This window comes from Anomaloglossus baeobatrachus, chromosome 1, assembly GCF_048569485.1.
Source record: "Anomaloglossus baeobatrachus isolate aAnoBae1 chromosome 1, aAnoBae1.hap1, whole genome shotgun sequence".
In the NCBI taxonomy this organism is placed as follows: domain Eukaryota; kingdom Metazoa; phylum Chordata; class Amphibia; order Anura; family Aromobatidae; genus Anomaloglossus; species Anomaloglossus baeobatrachus.
The window spans coordinates 594387307-594400606 of record NC_134353.1 but is presented as its reverse complement, the minus strand read 5'-3'; the positions used below and the strand labels follow the sequence as shown (position 1 = coordinate 594400606).

The following is a 13300-nucleotide window of genomic DNA, read 5'->3' as shown; positions in this document are numbered from 1 at the left end:
ATGCATTACAAATAAAATACTTGGGCTCTCTTCAATGTTCAAGATGTTAAAAAAAAGAAATCATTTCAGTAGTTTTGCTTGGGAAAATGACGGTCATATTATACGCAAGACTGGCTGATCTTGTAATACAAGGATCTGTCATGCAAGCGTGGACATATCGTTGATGCAACCTGTGCAGCCGCTGAGGGGTCCAAGAGATAAGAGGGCCCATGACCACGTCCAAAACATGTGGAATTGTGCATTTTTATGAGCTGCTAGCTGTAGTACCCGGGCATTGCCCAGGATAGTAACTGTCTCTCTGTCTCTTTGCCCCGTCTGTCTCTGTCTCTATCTCTTTCTGTCTCTCTTTATCCGTCTCACCACTGACATCTTATTACCTCACACATAACCTTCTTATACTAACAGTTTATTTTGTTCCTATAGCAACCACTGACAGTTGTTATTAGCTAGTAGCTCCCACCTCCATTCAGTATAATGGAGGCAGGATTTTGGAGACTAACTGTAAAGCGCAGGGTTACATTTTCCGGTCAAAACATAGTCTATGACGTTCCCTGGGTCACATGGGGCGTCTGTGCAAAATTTCATGATTGTAAATGCAACGGTGCAAATTCCTTTAGTGGACATACACTGAGCTTTATATATTAGATTGGACAGAAAAGAGCCCATATATTGTTCTTGCCTCTTTGTCTGTGCCCGCCAGTCTCAAGTCTTAAAGGGGTTATCCGGCTTCTTTGACTTTTTTTTTTTATTTCCCTATTGGGCTACATTGGGGCAGGTAAGTAGATAGAGACCACTTACCTGCCCCGCTGTCAGCCCCCTCTCCCCCGGCTCAGAGCGGTCATGTGACCGCTCCTGCCGTGATTTTGCTGCTTCCGGTCTTTGCACGTCTACATGGGCAGGGCCATGTTGACATGCAAATGTGGAGCAGCATGTCACCTCCCTGCTGGGCGACTACAGTGCGAGTAGTCACCGCCCCCCTTCCCTGCACCCTCCCACACATTCCCCTGCACCTCCAGTAACCTCCCCCTGCACTGCTGTGGGGTCCGTGATTTGGGGGCGGGGCCTGGCGGCAGCTGCCGTAGTGTCAGCTCCAGCACCGGGCCCCCTGCCCAGGATCGCACATTCAAATGTACCGGCATCACAGATCACCGATGCCGGTACATTTGAATGTGCTGATGAGAAGTCACTGTCCCTCCCGCTGTCTGTGCGCTCTGCAGCACAGCGGTGACGTCACTACTGTGCTGAAGAGAGCACAGACAGCGGACGAACGTGCAGGAGCGGCGGGGACCGAGGACGGATGAGTATGTACTCCACATGTGTTCCCGATGGGGATGGGGGGGTTGCAGAGCCATGTGTGTGCAGAGCCATGTGTGTGCGTGTACAGTGCAGAGCCATGCGTGTGCAGAGCCATGTGTACGGTGCAAAGCCATGTGTGTGCGTGTGCAGAGCCATGTGTGTGCGTGTACAGTGCAGAGCCATGCATGTGCAGAGCCATGTGTACTGTGCAAAGCCATGTGTGTGCGTGTGCAGTGCAGAGCCATGCGTGTGCAGAGCCATGTGTACGGTGCAAAGCCATGTGTGTGCGTGTGCAGAGCCATGTGTGTGCGTGTACAGTGCAGAGCCATGCATGTGCAGAGCCATGTGTACTGTGCAAAGCCATGTGTGTGCGTGTGCAGAGCCATGTGTGTGCGTGTACAGTGCAGAGCCATGCGTGTGCAGAGCCATGTGTACGGTGCAAAGCCATGTGTGTGCGTGTGCAGAGCCATGTGTGTGCGTGTGCAGTGCAGAGCCATGCGTGTGCAGAGCCATGTGTACGGTGCAGAGCCATGCGTGTGCAGAGCCATGTGTACGGTGCAGAGCCATGTGTGTGCGTGTGCAGAGACATATGTGTGCGGTGCAGACCCCGATGTGGGGCTGTTATTTGCAATGCTGTAGTGATACCAGGTCAGGTGCTGGGGAAGAATATACTGACAGGGACTGTGTGTGCAGGGGGCGGGCAGGGGGCGAGGCTGGACACTGGGGAGGGGCTGGACACTGAGGCTGGGCGGTGACAGCTCTGACTGAGGTTTTGCACAGGAAGTGGTCAGTTTGCTGGATCTGAATGTAAACAAGAAGCTGCAGAGAATAAAGGTATAATTCAAGAGGAACAAAAGTTAGAAAACAGAAAATAACAATGTAGGGTGATTTATATGACAATACAGCACAGATAAACTCAAACATTTTTGTTAAGCTAATGTCGGACAACTCCTTTAAGAGCTGCTCCCACAGAACTACACTCCATTCTGACTCAAGAATGGATCCTGAGTGGGGGATCCCACTATGACATAGGACTTACAGGCAGTGGGCACCACCTTTAGCCTAGGTGAACAGACATATGGAGCACAGTTCCTGAAGAACTGCCGCTCAGTGACTTGGTAAGGTAAAAAGCTCAGATTTCTATGAAAAGTTGCAGCAATTCTTCCCTGCACATGCAGCGGTGTACTGGAGATTTTTACCCTTTGTTCACCAATCTATGTGCATTGCGATAGTTGTGTTGCCACTGTGCAGTATGCCCATACATTGGTAACAGATAACAAAAATCCCCTGTGTATAACTCCATGTGCAGGGAACAATTGCTACAATCTTTCCCTTAATGACAATCTGAGGTTGAAAATGAAAATCTGCAGCAGAAATCCTAGACTTACTCAAAATCCTTATAATTTGGGTTTTAAATTCTCAAAACCGCCCCCAAAAAATAAGCAGAACATAATCATGAAATTCAGCTGATATCCACTCACTTTTAGGCCACATGCACACACTGTGTTACTTATGAGGTTTTTGCAGTTTGCCACAAACCTGCATGCCAATGTAGTGAACACATTGCTTATTTTTTCCTTGCAGATTTGGTGCAGAAATGATCTGCAGCATGTCAATTCTTGGTGCGTTTTTCAGGCCTTCCACCCATTGACTTTATTATGAAAAATGCATGGTAGAAAACGCACCAAAAATGCATCTCGTTTTTGGTGTATTTTTTCTTCCAAAAGATGCAGAAAATTTCTGCTCCAAATACTCAGCGTGTGCACACAGTCTTAGGCCCTGTGCCCACGGTGCTTTTTTTTCAGCACAAAAAAAGCTGCTTTTTTCTGTGCTTCTTTTCATGCTTTCATGCTTTTTTTCATGCTTCTTTTCATGCTTTCATGCTTATTTTCTTGCTTCTTTTCATGCTTTTTTTCTTGCTTTTTTTCATGCTTCTTTTCATGCTTCTTTTCATGCTTTTTTTCCTGCTTTTTTTCCTGCTTTCATGCTTTTTTTCCTGCTTTTTTTCATGCTTCTTTTCATGCTTTTTTTGTTACTATTGAATGCTTGTTTCAGCTCATTAAAGTTGGATATGAAAATAAAGGTGTTCTGATATCATTTCCTTCTTCAACCCATTTTCTTCAATCTCCATTTTGGAATAAAAGTGACAGGAAAATGATGATCCATTAGATCGTTTACCAGCGCCGGTATTCACCAGCTCATGCAGGTGAATAGAGGCGCCGGGAATCAGGTACTCAGAGATCACTGTTGCTATAGTAACTCGCTCATTAGGTTACTATGGCAACGGTGGCAGCGGTGATGTCACCGCTTACCAACCCGCAGTCTCTGCTCACTCATTGAGTGATTAGACAGCACGAGGAGCAGAAGCGTTCTTGCTCCCCCGTGCTTCCTGATGTAGCAGAGCTAGATCGGTGACAGAAGACCAGGATCGAGGAGGGGTGAGAGGGAGTAATAAAGATGGAGTCCCTAACTGTGTCTGTGTATTTATTTCTAATAAAGTGTTTTTTTCTGTGTGGTGTAACCCTTCATTGGAGATTCTAAATGGCCGGGTCAAACTTGGCCTGACAATAAGAATCTCGGACTTAATACCAGCTGGTAAAACAAAGCTGGTATTAACCCCTTATTACCCAGCGTGCGACCCGACACCAGGTCCGCTGGGAGAGTTGGACACAGCGCCAAAAGATGGCACTTCTATGAAAGCACCATTTTCTGGGGCAGCTGCAGACTGCAATATGCAGCAGGGGGCCCAGAAAGTTTGGGCCACTCTGCGCTGCAGATTCCAGTCCCTAGCTGTCTGGTTGTACCTGGCTGGACACAAAAATTGGGCGAAGCCCACGTCATTTTTTTAGATTTTTGGCAAAAAAACTCAAGGAAAAAGGGCTTCCCTGGATTTTTCATTGCCAGTGAAGGTAACACCAAGCAGGAGGGGTTAGCAGCCAGTAGCTGTTTAAGTTACCCTAGCAATAGAAAATGCAGCGAGAGCCTAAGCATTTTTTTTTACCCCTAACCCTTTTGGGTTATGTGTTTGGTTTTTTTTTAATGAATTAAAAAAAAATCGACATGGGCTTCGCCATATTTTTGTATGCCAGCCAGGTACAGCAGGCAGGTACGGGTGGCCTCCAACCCCCAGCTGCCTATTTGTACCCAGCTGGGAACCAAAAATATAGGGAAGCCCTTTTTTTAATTATTTCATGAATTTCATAAAATAATTTAAAAAAAAACCGACATGGGCTTCGCCCAATTTATGTGTCCAGCCAGGTACAACTAGGCAGCTGGGGACTGGAATCCGCAGTACAGGGTGGCCCAAGCTTTCTGGCCCCCCCCACTGCGAATTGCAGTCCGCAGCTGCCCCAAAAAATGGCGCATTCATAGGAAGCGCCATCTTATGGTGCTGTATCCAACTCTTCCAGCGGCCCTGGTATCGGGTGGCTCACTGGGTAATAATGGGGTTAGGGCCAGCTTTGTATTATCAGCTGGCCCTAAGCCCGAAATTCATGGTGTCACGCCAATATTAGACATAGCCGCCATGAATTTCTAGTAAAGATAAAAAAAACACAACACAGAGAAAAATATTTTTTATTAGAAATAAAACACAACACAATTAGTGACTCCATCTTTATTGAACTAAAGAACCCCCCTCCGCCGTAGTCCTGGGTCGAGGGTCCCGCGATGTCCAATCCGGATCCAATATCATCTGATTGAAAGGCAAACTGATCAGATGATGACACATCATCTGATCGGTTTGCCTTCTGATCAGATGATATTGGATTCAGGTCTTTGAACCTGACACAGGTTCAAGGACCTGAAACAGATTACACATCAGCTGATTGTCTAAAAGTCCCATGGGCTCCAGGACCCGCTGGTAAGCAGCTGATGCTATCAACTGATAGCATTATCCGATTGTTTACGTCCAGGGAAGATCAGCTGATTCATCATCTGCTTGTTAAAAAGCCGGCAGGCTGTTCACCGCTGGACTTAAACAATCAGCTGCTTACCGGCAGGTCCTGGAGCCCATCGGACGTGACCCAGGAGACTGCAGAGAGGTGAGTAAGGTGAAGAGTTCATTCCAGTGGCGGATCTCCTACATGAACTGTATTCAACTTGTGACATCCCCTGACCTCCCTGTAGAGTGGTGTCGGTAAAACACTGCAAGAATACTGAATGTCTGGTGCACGGCACAAGGTGAACACAGTTCATGCAGGAGGATCACCGGGGTTTTTCGAGGTTCATCTTGACGTCAGCGGGGGTTGCCTGCATTTATGTGGCATAGGCTGTGCACCAGGCATTCAGTATTCTTGCGGTGTTTTACCGCAACATCTCTTTGCAGGGAAGTCCGGGGATGTCAGGAGGTGAATACAATTCATGCCGGAGAATTACCGGGGACTTTCCTGGAGATCCCCCGCTGGGATGAACTATTCACCTTGTGACGTCAGCGGGGGTCCCTGCATTGTTTACTGCCACATGTCCTGCAGAGAAGTTCGGGATGTCACAAGGTGAATACAATTCATGCAGGGGGATTACCGAGCAATGCCCCCCCATTCATGGAGATCCCCGCTGGGATGAACTCTTTACCTTGTGACATCAGCGGCAGTCCCTGCATTGTTTACCGTGACACCTCGCTGTATAAGTTCGGGGATGTCAGGAGGTGAATACAATTCATACAGGGGGATTACTGTGGGATTTCCTGGAGATCCCCCGCTGTGATGAACTCTTTACCTTGTGACGTCAGCGGGGGGTCCCTGCAGAGGTATCACGGTAAACAATGGGAGATAAGATAACAGCTACAATGGGAGATAAGATAACAGCTACAATGGGAGATAAGATAACAGCTGCCGACTCTGGCTATGTGGCTTTCTTCTATGAAGGAATCTACATAGCCATAGCTTTCTTTTCTCCCTAAAAACGCCCAAACGCATAAAATATAAAGCAACGTGGGCATTACACATGCGTTTTTTCTTGCTTTTTTCCCTGCCTCCATTGAAGTCAATTGGTGAAAAAAGCAGGAAAAAACGCTAAAACAATTGACATGTTGCTTCTTTTTTCAGCAAGAAAAAAAGCAACTGAAAAAGAAGCAATGTGGGCACAGCAAGTCCCGATTCTCATAGACTTTGCTGGGATGCTTTTTCCTTGCTTTTATTGATTAAAAAAAGCAATGAAAAACGCTAGAAAAAACGCTGTAAAAACGCCCTGTGGGCACAAGGCCTTAGTCCTAAGACACATGGCGAGAAAATCGGTGCAAGTGAAGTGCGATAGAAAAATTGCATTCCACTCGGACCAATATTAGCCTGTGTGTCAGCGCACATGAGCGATTATTTTCTCAGCCCTAATCAGATCGAGAAAACAGTCGCAGCATGCTGTGGGTGCAATGCAATCCTTGTTTCTCTCACACCCATTCAAGTCTACGGGGCGAGAGAAAAATCGCACTGCACTCACGGTACACCGGTGTACTGCGAGTGCAGGGCGAGAATGGCAGTAGCCGGCTACGGAGGAGAGAGGGAGAGAAATCCCTCCCTCTCCTAATCAGTGCCGGCCCGCCCCCCGCAGCTGAGGTCCGCTCGCACGGTCGGACCTCAGTCGCAGGGACACTCGCATGACACTCAGCTCTGTTGTACTGCCAGCGTGAGACAAGTGTCATGCGAGGGGATCGCAGTAATCCCTGTGTGGCCCCAGCCTTCGTTTTGGAGGTATCAGAAAACAAGAAATCCTAAAGACCCTTGTAAAGTCTACAAAGGTTTTTTATTTTGTTTTTCAATGTGGCTACAGCAACAGTAGGAAAAGTTGATAAATACAAAATAAGCAAAACCTCACTGCCCGCCAGTCCAGTGCTGCGGCTCCAGTGGTCCCTGTCAGTCTTGTTTACATTACTGCAGACAAATGTACTCGACATCTTTGCTGGGACACAGTAAACACCGACCACCGGGAATCAAAGGAGCGCTGGTGCCGGAGCACAGGGGTTCAGCACAGAAGAGTATGGCATTTTCTTGTTCCATCAACTTTCCTGCCATTGACAATTTTGTTTCTTTTTAATCCTGGATGGCACAGGCGGATATTCTCGTGGATTTTGGCCTGTACTAGGCTATGTGAGCACGTTGCGTACTGTCCCTGCAGAAATTTCTGCAGCGATTTGAACAGCACATGTGCGCTTCAAATCGCTGCAGAAACAGTCCGTAATGAAAAAAAAAGCAGATTTCATGCGCTCTGAGTGCAGCCCCTCCAATAGACAGAGCGGGGGATGCATGCAGAGCGCACGAAAGAATTGACATGTCACTTCTTAGAACGCGCACTTAGGGTAGCAGCTGAATCGCTGCGCTCTAATACGCCACGTGCGCACGGCTCCTGCACAATCTTCATAGAGTATGCAGGGGACGCAGGACGCATGCAGTTACTCTGCGGTGCAGATCGCAGCGTAACTGCATGTAAATACGCAAGGTGCGCACAGAGCCTTAGTCTAGAAGAAGGAACTCTGGCACACCAGACCGCAAAGCCTCAAAAACCACTGGTCAGCCTCAGATTTCTGCTGCAAATCCTGCAAGAACCTGCTGTTACCAACATATTGCAACCTATATGTACACTGAAGATCAAAATTCGAGAACAATGTATGAGCGCTTTTTTTTCAGACACAACATTGGAAGGTTTTTTGTAAGGGGTACACCATGCCACTAGAACAGTGTTTTACAAAAGATCTAAAGTTTATCAACATAAAACCTATATTTTGCCCAAAATGTGATGATCATAATTAGAGAACAACAATGACTGTAGCACAGAGAAAGATTATAACTAAATATTCTGAAGGTAACAACAGTCACCAATCAGTAAAAACTATACAGAGCTTTGCTCTGAATGCCTTCAGCACATCTGCAGCCACAGGACATCACTAGTCTCTCACACTGCTCTGGTGGGATTTTGGTCCAGTCTTCCTCAGTCTCTTCCACAGTTCTTTGACTGTTGTGGGTTTCTTGGCCATAACTTTGTCACCAAGAATTTCCAGAGATTTCTACTGGGTTTAAATCAGGACTCTGGGCTGGCCATTTCATTGTTTCAGTGTTTTCCGTTTCGAAGAGTTGTTTTACCCGCTTTTCTGTAAGACAGGGGGCATTGTCCTGCATGAAAATTTTCTGGCTGATTGAGTGAGGAACCGCGTTCTGATACACACTTGCATTCACTCTGCCATCTAGCTGTATGAGAGGTCCAACTCCTGCTGCAGAAAACATTCCCCAAACCATGACACTTCCTCCACCACCTTCCACTGACTTCTTAACACACTTCAGTCTTTCCCCAGTTTGTTGGCAAACATAATGTTTCCCATCAGACCCTAATAAATGAAACATGCTTTTATCACTAAAATGAGTTTTGGACCACTTCTCCTCTGTCCAAATAACATGCTCTTCACCAGATGGGAGACTAGCCTTTTGATTCTTTCTGCCAATGAGAGGTTTGGTCACTGCAGAGTGGGCTTTCAGTCCAAATGCTCTTAAAATGTGACACTGTATGACGAGACAGATCTTTACCTTCTTCAGTGCTGCACTGGTGAGCAATTCCAGCTGCAGTGTTAAAACGATTACCCATGGAGATTGTCCACATTGTATTGTCCTCTCTTGCGTGGGCGACCAGCCTTTTTTGGGGACTTGAAAGAGTTTGTGATGTTGTAAAGATGCAATATACTCAAAACCACACACTTGGCATGACCAACGTCTTTTGCTATGGCTGATAGGGTCACCTCTTTGGCCTTCATCTGGACAGCCTGCTGCCAGAATATTTCAGTCACTTTGGAACGGTACGCCATTTTTGCAAAGTCAGTGCAAACTGGAAAGTTAGGCTATCATTTAAATAGGGCTTGTCAGATAGGAAATTAGTACCAGGTACCAGATTAACACCAATAACTTGCAGGTATCTGAAAGTGTTTTCTAATTTTGATCAGTGTTCTTTTTATCTCATTTAGATTTTAAGTATGAGCTTTATAATAAATTCAATTTATGAAATAAGCTTAAAATACTGCTAGTTTACTCATGTTAGGATATAATCACATAGGACTACACAATGACTGCAACACTTAGGAAACTGTGTTGTTCTCTAATTTGGATCTCCAGTGTATATGTAGCCGAAAGCCCTGCATGGCCAGCACTTGACCGCTGTACGGTGATATAGTACTCCTTTGAAAGCTACAACATAGAAGTATTGTTTTATGCATAGGTAGCAAGGCATATTTTCAGTCAATGTTCAGTCAATGTTCGGGCACTATACAGTGGTATTGTACAGGTAGTAGCGGTGGTTACTATAAAGTGGTATTATTCAGGCACTATGCAGTGGTACTGTACAGGCAGTAAAGGTGGTCACTATATAGCATCATTGTTTGGACACTATTCAATGGTATTATAAGGGGCAGTAGAGGTGGTCACTATATGGCGTCATTATTCGGGCACTATTCAGTGGTATAAGGCTATGTGCGCACATTGCGTAAATACATGCAGTGACGTTGCGCTTTGTAGCGCAGCGTAACTGCATGCGTCCTGCGTCCCCTGCACAGTCTATGGAGATTGTGCAGGGGCCGTGCGCACGTGGCGTTTTAGAGCGCAGCGCTTCGGCTACTGCCGAAGCGCTGCGTAAAAAGAAGTGACATGTCACTTCTTCCGTGCGCTTTGCCGGCAGCTCCTGCTCTGTCTATGGGAGGAGCTGCAGGCAGAGCGCATGGAATCGGCTTCACTACGGACATTTCTGCAGCAATTTAAAGCGCACATGTGCTCTTTAGATCGCTGCAGAAATTTCTGCAGTGAACTGTACGCAACGTGCGCACATAGCCTTATACGGGCAATAGCAGTGGCCACTATGCAGCATCATGGCATGTGCGCACACTGCATTCTTGATTTGACAAAAAAAAAAAATGCACCCTCTGGCAGACTTGAACAACTGTAAACATTGTGTTTGACAACAAAAAACGCATCCAAAACGCATGCGTTTTGGATGCGTTTTTGACAGTGCGTTTTTAAAGGAGAAATAAAATGATAGAATAGATAAATAGAAAGAACATGTAGAATAGGTAAGAAAGAATAGCTAGAACGAAATTACAGAATAGCTCAATAGAGGGATAGCTAGCTTGGACAGCTGTATTTTTTTGTGTAAAAAAAAAAAAACAAAACACGACGTGGGGTCCCCCCATTTTCAGTGTTCGTGTTTATTTACTTTTACTTACAGATTAGTGATAGACGCTTGCTATGACTAAAGGCCCAGTCACACACAACGACTTACCAGCGATCCCGAAAACGATGCGACCTGATAGGGATCGCAGGTAAGTCGCTGGGAGGTCGCAGGTGAGATGTCACACAGTCAGATCTTACCAGCGATGCAGGAACGATACAGGTTGCAGTAGTGACCTGTATAACGATCTCAGCAGTCACTGTGACCCTGTCACACAGTGTCAAACACAGCGATGTGTCCTGCCCAGCAGGACATCGCCTTTGAAGAAAATGGCCTGGACCATTCTGCAACGACCAGCGACCTCACAGCAGGGGCCTGATCGCTGGTAGATGTCACACATAACGAGATCGCTAACGGGATCTCTACTGCGTCACGGAAACCGTGACTCAGCTGCGATCTCGCTAGCGATCTCGTTATGTGTGACGGTACCTTAAGACTTAGGGTACCTTCACACTTAGCGATGCAGCAGCGATCCGACCAGCGATCTGACCTGGTCAGGATCGCTGCTGCATCGCTACATGGTCGCTGGTGAGCTGTCAAACAGGCAGATCTCACCAGCGACCAGTGACCAGCCCCCAGCCAGCAGCGACGTGCAAGCGATGCTGCGCTTGCACGGAGCCGCCGTCTGGAAGCTGCGGAGACTGGTAACTAAGGTAAACATCGGGTATGGTTACCCGATGTTTACATTAGTTACCAGTGTGAGCAGGGAGCCGCGCACACTGAGCGCTGGCTCCTTGCTCTCCTAGCTACAGTACACATCGGGTTAATTAACCCGATGTGTACAGCAGCTACATGTGCAGAGAGCCGGAGCCGGCAGTACAGGCAGCGTGAGAGCTGCGGAGGCTGGTAACTAAGGTAAATATCGGGTAACCACCTTGGTTACCCGATGTTTATCTTGGATACAGCTTACCTCAGCTGTCAGACGCCGGCTCCTGCTCCCTGCTCGCTTCATTTGTCGCTCTCTCGCTGTCACACACAGCGATCTGTGTGTCACAGCAGAAGAGCGGCTTTGAAGAAAACGAACCAGGGCTGTGTGTAACGAGCAGTGATCTCGCAGCAGGGGCCACATCGCTGCTCAGTGTCACACACAGCGAGATCGCTAATGAGGTCACTGCTGCGTCACAAAAAGCGTGACTCAGCAGCGATCTCGGCAGTGAGCTCGCTGTGTGTGAAGCACCCCTTCGTGGCTGCTATGGGCTGCGATTAACTCCTTATTACCCCACTTGCAACTGCAAGTGGGCAATCAGGATGAGCCGGGAAAAGTCCCAGGACTGTAACATCTAATAGATGCGGCAATTCCGGGCGACTGCTGGCTGATATTTGTAGGCTGGGGGGCTTCCAATAATGTGGGTCTCTCCAGCCTGAGAATACCAGCTCCCAGCTCTGAGAATTTATCTTGGCTGGTTATCAAAATTGAGGTGGACCGCACGCTGTTTTTTTCTTATTTAATTTACTGTATGATATAAACCCGCCCACCGGCGGCTGTGATTGGTTGTAGTCAGACAGCTGTCACTCACCGTGGGGGCGCGTCTGACTGCAACCAATCATAGGCGTTGGTAGGTGGGGGGAGCAGTGAATATGATATGAGCCTAATGAGCGGCTGTCACTTTCAGAAGCAGGAAAGGCCGCTGGAGTAGTGCGACAGCCGCGCCGGTGATCAGTGAGTATGAAGCGGAGAGAGAGAGAGGGAAAATGGAGAAGAAGACCTGCGTTTTTGTTGACAAAAATGCATCCAAAACGCAGTGCAAATGCACAGCTAACATTTTGGTTGCATTTTGGACACACCATTCATTTCAATGGGTGACAAAACAGGACCGAAACGCAAAAAGAATGAACATGCTGCTTTTCTTGTCAAAAGATTTTGACAAATATTTGTCAAGCAAAACGCCGCCTAAAAAAAGCAACGTGCGCATAGAATTTCTGATTTCTCATAGACTTTGCTGGGGAAGCAAAACGCATGTGTATTTTGTCAAAGACACGGAGCAGTTTAAAACGCAACCAAAACGTGAGAAAAAACGTAACGTGTGGACAGACCTCCAGTGTTCGGGCATTATGCAGGCACTAGTGGCGGTCACTATGCAGTGTCAGTGTTCGGGCACTATGCGGCGGTCACTGTGCGGTGTCAGTGTTCGGGCACTATGCGGCGGGCACTGTGCGGTGTCAGTGTTCGGGCACTGTGCGGTGTCAGTGTTCGGGCACTGTGCGGTGTCAGTGTTCGGGCACTGTGCGGTGTCAGTGTTCGGGCACTATGCGGCGGGCACTGTGCGGTGTCAGTGTTCGGGCACTGTGCGGTGTCAGTGTTCGGGCACTGTGCGGTGTCAGTGTTCGGGCACTGTGCGGTGTCAGTGTTCGGGCACTGTGCGGTGTCAGTGTTCGGGCACTGTGCGGTGTCAGTGTTCGGGCACTGTGCGGTGTCAGTGTTCGGGCACTGTGCGGTGTCAGTGTTCGGGCACTGTGCGGTGTCAGTGTTCGGGCACTGTGCGGTGTCAGTGTTTGGGCACTGTGCGGTGTCAGTGTTCGGGCACTGTGCGGTGTCAGTGTTCGGGCACTGTGCGGTGTCAGTGTTTGGGCACTGTGCGGTGTCAGTGTTTGGGCACTGTGCGGTGTCAGTGTTCGGGCACTGTGCGGTGTCAGTGTTCGGGCACTGTGCGGTGTCAGTGTTCGGGCACTGTGCGGTGTCAGTGTTCGGGCACTGTGCGGTGTCAGTGTTCGGGCACTGTGCGGTGTCAGTGTTCGGGCACTGTGCGGTGTCAGTGTTCGGGCACTGTGCAGTTTCTCCTATATGGTGCCCCGGATTTCTCGTCTATACTTG

At 47.9% G+C, this 13300-nt stretch overlaps 1 protein-coding gene across 1 annotated transcript in view; it reads right to left on the bottom strand.

Annotated features, from left to right (window-relative positions):
* Positions 1-13300, bottom strand: part of OSTF1 (osteoclast stimulating factor 1) — a 94859-nt gene that overhangs the window by 81060 nt on the left and 499 nt on the right. The window lies entirely within an intron of this gene.